Here is a 9500-nt window from a genome sequence, read left to right as displayed (position 1 = left end):
ATATGATTTTTACAAGATATTTATTTTGCTCTGGAAGAATGTATGTACTTAAACTATTACTAGAAACAATGTTATTCTGTCCTACAGAATTAAACTCTTTATCTCGAAGATTTCATAACTTTTAGCTAAAATTCCTGTAAACTCTATTCAATTGAAAATACAAATCACTGTTATTACGCTTTGGCAATAGGCTTTGTTTCATAGCTTCTACTAAGTAAAACATAAATAAATTCTTTGTTTAATCAAATTTAAACTCTATTTAACACTATTAGAGTTAAAATAAAGGATAATCGTTAATTAGTAATGGTGTCATTAAAAAACGTATACATATTCTACTGTTAAAAAAAACATATCTAAATACTTACTGCTTGTTAAAATTCTAACTGCAGTTATTACTATTTATGCTATAATAAATAATAATAGTTATTACGTTATTGAATCATATGATACGGGTATTATCTTCTTTAATCATTTATATTCGACGAAATCCTTTATTTATTTATTGTTATCTATACATATGAACACTTGTGTGCCCTTGATAATTCCTACTCAAGTTTAAGAAAAGATAGCACAAATTAGAGAAAATCATTACAACGATGCATTTCTCACAATGTGGAGGTAGCTGGTGTAAATCCAACCGTGCTCCAAGCTATGTGTGCTGTCTTTTGCTATCTTTATATCGATTCGACAAAAATATATTGGCCAGCTTTAATCGGTGCATATGTGTGCGTAACAATAAATAAATAAATAAATATAAGTAAAAATAAATATAAATGGATACATCTAGGGTTACAGTTATATTTGAATCCGCTAAATCTACTCTTTTATTTAAGGAAGTTGGGATTTATAATGTAGTAATTTTATTTAGCTTGATGCAGTATTTATTTAAGTTGAAGTGTGCCGAATTGTCTAGGTACTTGCACATTTGCAAATAAAATTTTTTATAATTTTAAATGTTGGTAGAGCTTAACTAGATTTACTAAATTTCATTTAAGTGCTTAGTTACTAATTTTGGTAAAATTAACAGTGAAAATGGTTATATAATATATGATTAAATTTAGTAAATGTGGAAAGTTTTGCAATTTTATTATAATACCTTAGAGCATGGCATAAAAATCATTTATTAGGTTAAAGTTATTTTTCAGTGTTGTATTTTTTTACAAAATTTGTAGTAATAAGAACTATAATCATTAAAACCAGAATTTCAGGTAAACCTTTACCATATAAACGAGGAGTTACCAAATGAATGATTACAATAACATATATCGTGGTTTCATTAACCACAATTACACGGGATTTTTTAATGCCAAATATGCTATAACCATACTGTAAGGTAATTTACCAAAATTTTCATCTAAATGCAGTATAATTTTAAGTGGAAAAAGAAGAGATAAAACACAAAAATCGGTTTGATTTGACAATTTCTGTCTTTGCTAAAGTATTAGGCTGATCGGAAAGTTATATTGTTTCGGTGCATTTACTAATGTGGGAAGCGTATTCCATACGTCATGCACACGTACATAGATCATTGCGCACCTTCCCCACGCATATCATGGCGCACACCCTTCCCTCCACACACACATTGTATGTGATGGTAGCCGACGAGGCAGGCGGCCTCTTCTAATAAGTTAAGTGTCTTGTATTTTGTGTATTGTCCAGTGTTATGTCCTATATGTGAATAAATGTTACTTAACGTAGTTCTGATGCTCCTTGCCTTCCCCCATATTTTGGGGGCACGGCCTTCCCTCTTGCAATCCTAAGACAACAATACCCCTAGATACCTGAAGCTGTCGAAAAATAAAATGCACCAAAGACGTTCTACATTTTATTTTGATGAATTGCATTAAGACGTTAACAAACAGACGTGTTGTGTTAAAGGCAATAAATGAAGTTCTTCTACTGGACGATATGTTACAATATTTTTTTTTGACGGACGGACTGCACCCAATACCAAGGTAGGCGAAATTTTATTAATTTCGTATTCAGAATTTTTATGTTAAATAGAATTGAATTCAAAAGATTAGTAATTTTGAACAGTTCCAATTTCCGCGTTAATTTGTTTTGAATTGTTTAATTCTTAATCTCTGTTTATCTAATTTCGATTTGTTTAAATTTTCATTGTAAATTAATCATGGCACTGAAATTAGGAGACATCCCCCTAATCGCCAATTCCTTAAAGTACGGAACTACTCAGGCTGTTAAAGCTTTAAATTCAATACTAGCACTCCCTGTTTTCGATAGAACATCGAGAAAAAAGATAAGAAACTTTTCAGCATTTCCTGATGATTTTGATTTCGAAAAACATAAGGAAAATTTGTTAGCTATTCTCTCTTTAAAAGAATTTATTTCAGTAGCTAATTTGTTGCATTTAGAAGTTGAAGGTGATGAGCAAATTTTATGTCAAAATATTTTAAATGCTTTATCGAACATTATTGAATTTCAAAAAACTTTAAGCACAGATTTTTTATCGGAAGACGAAAATGAAACTAATAATCCGATATTCCCGCCGAATCCAATAAATCAGAATACTAATGCTTGTGATTTTTCAGTAGGCGCCAATCAAGGTCAGCCAACTACCCCCGTTAGTGAAGAGCTTGTATCAAATATTCAAGGTCTTTCATTTTCTTCAAATCAAAATGATTCATTTAGTAAACAAAATAATGTAAATTCTTTTTCGAATGAGTTAGCGAATTCGGAAATGAATTCACAGTTCTGGTTACTTTTAAGAGACATTTCTTCTAATTGTAGAAAATTTTCGGGTGAAGATTTTTATTCTATTAAAAGTTTTTTTCGAGATGTTGAGGAAAATTTTGATTTATTCCCAGCTATAAGTTCCTCTCAGAAATTAATTTTTGCCAAGCGTTTGATTTGCGGAACTGCCAAATCATTTTTGTTTTCAAAAAGAAATTTAAATACGTATGACGCGTTCAAAGATGAATTAATTAAAGAATTTTCAGATACTGTTACTTCAATAGAAATTCATCGAGAACTTGAAAAACGTAAAATGTTGAAATCCGAAACTTACTTACAATATTTTAATTCAATGCGTGAATTAGCTAATAGATGTGACTCTACTATTGACGAAACATCCATAATTCAGTATGTTATAAATGGAATTAACGGAACACACTCTGAAAAAATTATTCTTTATGGAGCGAATTCTTTTTCGGAATTTAAGCAAAAATTACGTACGTATGAAACTTTTGTAAACAATAGAATCAATAATCCAAGTTCGTCAAATTTTCCCCATACACATGATAGCCTAAAACAAAACAACTATAGAAAGCCTTCAAAACTGAATGTTTTGGAATCAGCTAAAGCTCCTCAGCGTTGTTTTAACTGTAATGATATCGGTCATTTATCTAAATCGTGTCCTAATCGTTTACGTGGTCCCAAATGTATATCATGCAATCTGTTTGGTCATAAATCCACAGAGTGTAGGCGAAATAATCGAAATGATAATTCTGCACCACATGCCAATGTAAATACCGTTCACGAATCTCCTTCTCATATTAATATGTGTAAAGAAGTAATAATATCTGATCAAAAACTTAATGGTTTAGTAGACACAGGTAGCAATTTGACATTGCTAAGAAAAGCGGCATATACAAAATTAGGCGCTCCACCATTAAAAAGAAACAATAAATTGTTAACTGGTTTTGGTTTTTCACAAACAAACATCATCGGTTCTTTTGATTCCGAAATTATTATTGATGATCAAAATTTCCCTGTAACTATTTCTGTTGTGCCGAATAATTGTACAAATTATGATCTAATAATAGGTTGCGACGTTATTCAACAAGCAAACCTCTCTATTTCACCTGCCGGAGTTCAATTTTCAAAAATTTCTAAACCCTCTGATAATGTAATTGAAAATTTCGTTATGACAATTTCTGACGATTCTCCCTCTTATGATATCGGTCCTAACGTTTCGAAACAAACTCGTATAGAAGTTGAGCAACTTTTAATTGCTTATTCGCCAGAGAAAAAGAAAACTGCAAATATTGAACTTGATATCGTACTAACTGACGACGAGCCAATTTTTCATAAACCCCGACGTTTGCCATTTGTTGAGCGTGGCATTGTAGACGAACAAATTGACGAATGGGTTAAAAATGGAATTATTGAACCTTGTTCATCCCCGTACGCTAGTCAAGTTGTGGTAGTTCGTAAAAAAGATGGTAAATCTCGAGTTTGTATTGACTATAGACGTTTAAATCGAAAATTAATTAAAGATAACTACCCTCTTCCTTTAATTGATGATATTTTAGATTGTCTTCAAAATTCTAAAATTTTTATTACACTTGATCTGAAAAATGGGTTCCTACACGTTCCGGTTAATGAAAAAAGTCGTAAATTCACTAGTTTTGTTACACATAATGGTCAATATCAATTCAGACGTATGCCCTTCGGTCTTAGTAACGGTCCATCAACTTTTATGCGTTACATAAATGCTATTTTTCGAGACCTAATTGCTAAAGGTATTGTTTTGCCATATATGGATGATATTGTTATCCCTGCTGCTAATGAATCTGAAGCTCTTGAATATTTAAAAATTGTTCTTGAGGTAGCTCGTGATTATGGACTTGAAATAAATTTTCAAAAATGCAAATTTTTACATAATAAGATTGAATTTCTTGGATACGTAATAGAAAACGGAAAATTATCACCTTCTCCGTCTAAAACTAAAGCCGTTCTTAACTATCCAGATCTCAAAAATGTTAAAGACGTACGACGATTTCTCGGACTTACTGGTTATTTTAGAAAGTTTATACCCTCGTATTCCACTATAGCAAAACCTCTAAGTGACCTACTACGTAAGGACAGCCCCTTTCAGTTTAAAATTGATCAGAAAACCGCATTTCAGAAATTAAAATACTTACTTTCCCAAAAACCTGTTTTAAGTATTTATAATCAAAATTCTCCTACTGAGATTCATACTGACGCATCAATAGATGGTTTGGGGGCAGTCCTACTTCAAAAATCTATACATGACAACCAACTCCATCCAGTATTTTTTATGTCAAAGAAAACATCGGACAATGAAAGAAAATATACTAGTTTTGAACTAGAAGTACTTGCAGTTGTAGAAGCACTAAAAAAATTTCGTATTTATGTGCTTGGTACCAAATTTAAAATAGTAACTGATTGCGACGCCTTAGTGAAAACTTTGAACAAAAAAGAACTTAATTCCCGTATTGCTAGATGGGCACTATATCTTCAAGAATTTGATTATACTATAGAACACAGAACTGGTACAAAGATGTGTCACGTAGATGCTCTTAGTCGCTCTCCACAGTGCATGGTCATTCAAGATAGTTTACATCTTCAGCTACTAAAAGCGCAACAAACTGATGACCAAATAACCGCCATAAAAACTCTTCTTCAAAGTACACCTCACGATGATTACATACTAAAGAACAAATTATTATACAAAACTGTTAATGGAATCGATTTAATTGTAGTACCTGACGAAATGCAGACCAACATCATCAAAACTGCTCACGAACGTGGTCATTTTGCCGTATTACGTACACAAGAATTGGTCAGCAAAGACTTTTACATACCACATCTTAAAGACAAAGTTGAGAAATGCATTAAAAATTGTGTTACATGTATCCTAGCAAATCGAAAACGTGGCAAACAAGACGGTATGCTACATCCAATCGAAAAAAATGACTCACCTCTTCACACTTTTCATTTAGATCATCTAGGTCCGCTGGCAACCACCTCGAAGAAATATAAACACATTTTCACAGTTATAGATGCTTTTACTAAATTCAGTTGGCTCTATCCCACTAAATCCACAGACGCTGCAGAAGTCATCGATAGACTAGAAAAGCAAAGTCATATCTTTGGAAATCCAGCCAGAATAATAACTGACAGAGGATCTGCATTTACCTCTGCTGCATTTCAAGATTACTGCAATAAAGAAAAAATTGCTCATGTTGCCATAACAGCAGGCTTACCAAGATCTAATGGCCAAGTTGAGAAACAAAATTCCACCATTATTGCCGTCCTTTCTAAACTCTCAGCAGACAATCCAGAGAAATGGTATACCCATGTTCCCAAACTGCAACAGATACTGAACTCAACGTTTCAGCGAAGTATTAAGATGACGCCCTTCGAACTCCTCATTGGTACGAAAATGAAGTCGAGAAATGATATCAAGATCATAGAACTGCTAAACGATGAGACAACAGCTAATTTTCAACAGCAACGAGATGAACTACGCAAAAACGCAAAGAACCAAATTTGCAAAGTTCAAGATGAAAATCGCCGTTATTATAATCTCCGTCGTAAGCACGCACAAAAGTTCAAACTTCATGATTTAGTTGCAATTAAGCGAACACAGTTTGGTCCAGGTTTAAAGTTAAAGCAAAAATTTCTAGGACCCTATAAAGTGACAAAAATCAAAAATAATGACACCTATGACGTAGAGAAATGTGACTTCGTCGATGGACCTTTCAAAACCTCTACTTGTGCAGAGTATATGAAACCATGGCCTCACGATAATGAAAAAACTTAATTTTCTATTTGAAAATAGTCACTTTTTTTTCATGAAAGACTGATTGACTTTATCAAGAAACTAAACTTTTTTTTCCTTCCTTTAATATCATTGACTCTAAATTTTATATTTAATGATTTATTTTTATCTTGTTTTAGAGAATATTTACAGTTGCAGATTAATGTTTCATTGAAATGTGAAAAAGCTGTTACTGATATTTGTTTAACTATCGGTAATGTATGAAATTTTTTCTTATATTCTAATATTTCAGAAGATTGTAATGTAAACAGAAAATTGTAATACTGTGTTATGAAAATGTTTCATAATTGTTTTGCTAAAATTTTTCAGATTAATTTTCTAACTATTTGATTGTATTGTAAAATATTAGTTAGCTTAATTTTCAGATTTTTTTTTAATTGTTTTGGTAGATAGTTTTCAGATTTAATTTTATTGCTTGTAACACCAGGCGAGGTCGCCTTCCTGGTCATGATGGCCGATGTGGGAAGCGTATTCCATACGTCATGCACACGTACATAGATCATTGCGCACCTTCCCCACGCATATCATGGCGCACACCCTTCCCTCCACACACACATTGTATGTGATGGTAGCCGACGAGGCAGACGGCCTCTTCTAATAAGTTAAGTGTCTTGTATTTTGTGTATTGTCCAGTGTTATGTCCTATATGTGAATAAATGTTACTTAACGTAGTTCTGAAGCTCCTTGCCTTCCCCCATACTAATTCTTTTCAAAATTTTATTTTTAATCAATAATGTATTCACCCTCGTTAGCAACAACCTTTCAATAGCGGATCGAAAATGAATCGAAATGGATCGAAAAAAATTTATTTGTTTTTAAGACTAACGGATATTTAATACGTCAAAACGACGTTACTTTCCGGTCTTCCTAATATTTTTTTTTTTTTTTTTTTTTTTTTTTTTTTTTTTTTTTTTTTNTTTTTTTAATGGCGGGCACTTGGAACTATTGTCCATTGGCCACAGAAACTGCCAGAACTGCTAACTCTCTTTTCGTTACCCAGTGGGCACCTGTGGCGAAGCCATAGCGGTAGAGCAGCTTCGCCTACGTCGCACTACCACAACCCGTTTATAGGGTGGGTCACATTCACACACAAAAGAGAGAGGACATAGAACACAGATAGAGAGAAAGAAACGCCCATGCCTTGCCCAAAATTCGAACCCAGAGCCTTTCTAATGCAAGGACAGTGGTCCTCCTAATATAAGAATGAGTTATTCTACAGATTGCACTGGGGAATAATTTTTTTTTCCTGTTGCATAAATTTTTTTTAACAAATCTTAGATACTTTCGTATTGTTGAATTCAATTCTGTAATTGGTTTCTCTTAACAAGCTACAGTTTTTGTTTAAAGGATATTTTTAAACATTTTTGGCATTTTAAAAATAGTTATTCATCCCTTAACTTGGACTTTTTTTAATACATACAGGAAGTTAAAAATAACAATAAACAACGCAACACACGAAATCAGACAGACTTTTTATTTCACGGCTCCTATTTCACACAGAGATTAACAGATTATTCCGTTAAAGCCCGATTTCTTACATTGTAATGATATAAAAAATTCTTTAACGAATAGAATAGTAAGGCATTTATATCACTGGGGAACAAATAATTTTTTTTTCTGATTCATGAGACTTTTTATCGTGTCTTTGATATTTTAATGACATTTGTTGGAATGGACAAGCTTTTAAATGTTATACTTGTATATAACAAAGGGTTGCTTAAATGTCTTCTTTGATAGTTACAACTTCTTGGATAGTTAGGAGACGTCATTAGACTTAAAAATGCATACGAAACCATGCTCTGAGATGTCGTCTTACGCAACAGTAGCGCTTCCCTATTATAAACTATTTCTTCGTGTGTGCTTCTGAGCAATTTATAAATGGAAAGCACCGCTTGCCACCTAAGACGATATTTCCGGGGATGGGTGCATATGCAATTTTAATCATAATGATGCACCCTAACTCCCCTAGTAGCTTGTAGCAATATTTATGCCATCCCTTGTTGTAACGATTTTAAACTCGTTACATTTCAACCTGAAATCTGTCGCCATGTTTCTTCTTTAACTGGCCACGATTGCCTGAAAAAACATCTATGTCGCATCAACGTGGTTCATGATATCTTTTATTTATTATTTTTTCTTGTAACCGTCGTTGAACAGCCAACTCAATTTTTGGGTTTACGACTTCTAATGCTCACCTTCGTAGTCTTGTAATTTTGAACTCAATCCAGAAGACAAAGGGAACTCCTGGATCAAGTATTAGGAGTAAATTTGCCTTCGTGGAGGACTTTTTGATGGAACTAACCCGCTTTTGCGTTACATGGAGAGGAAGGCGACGAGATCCTTCCACAGTTAGCCTGACGGCAAGGGGACTCTTAACTCATGATTCGTCTACCACTGAGGTCGCACTTTCACATCAGCACTGTGGTCGGCTCAAGCCGGATGCTGAATTCGTATCGATTGGGATTCGAACCCGGTTCGCGACATTGGAAGGCGAACGCTCTATCCCCTCTGCACTGTGCTATTACGATCTTCCGAGCGAGCAACATTCTTCCCGCCACATTGCCACAGATACCCATTTACTAGTGGGCCACTTTCACACATCACACAACAGAAGAATAATTCAGCGAGAAAGACACCATGCTCCGAGTGGGATTTGCCTTGGCATAGGCTTGTTGAGAAGGCCAAGGCCCATCCTGGGCTGTCGTGTCAATGAGAAGAAGGAGAAGAAACCGCATTTGCGTTACATGGAGAGGAAGAACACGAGAACTTCCCACGGTTAGACTGACGGCAAGGGGGCTCTAACCCATGATCCGTCCACCACTGAGGATATTTCACGTCAGCACTGTGGTCAGTGCGAGCCGAATGTGGCATTCGTATCGACTGGGATTCGAACCTGGTTCACCTCATTGGAAGGCGAACTCTCTATGCCCTGAGCCATCACTGCTCTCATGAT

The 9500-nt window shown here is 34.2% G+C and overlaps 1 long non-coding RNA gene across 1 annotated transcript; it reads left to right on the top strand.

Annotated features, from left to right (window-relative positions):
- Positions 1–1487: 1487 nt before the first annotated feature.
- On the top strand, positions 1488–7218 carry LOC122269059 (uncharacterized). The gene is made up of 2 exons (XR_006224949.2): positions 1488–1955; positions 6667–7218. It is a non-coding gene; the product is annotated as an uncharacterized lncRNA (long non-coding RNA).
- The last annotated feature ends 2282 nt before the right edge of the window (positions 7219–9500 follow it).

Source organism: Parasteatoda tepidariorum, chromosome 9 (assembly GCF_043381705.1).
Source record: "Parasteatoda tepidariorum isolate YZ-2023 chromosome 9, CAS_Ptep_4.0, whole genome shotgun sequence".
NCBI classification, from domain to species: Eukaryota; Metazoa; Arthropoda; class Arachnida; order Araneae; family Theridiidae; genus Parasteatoda; species Parasteatoda tepidariorum.
This window is presented reverse-complemented; position numbering and strand designations above follow the sequence as displayed.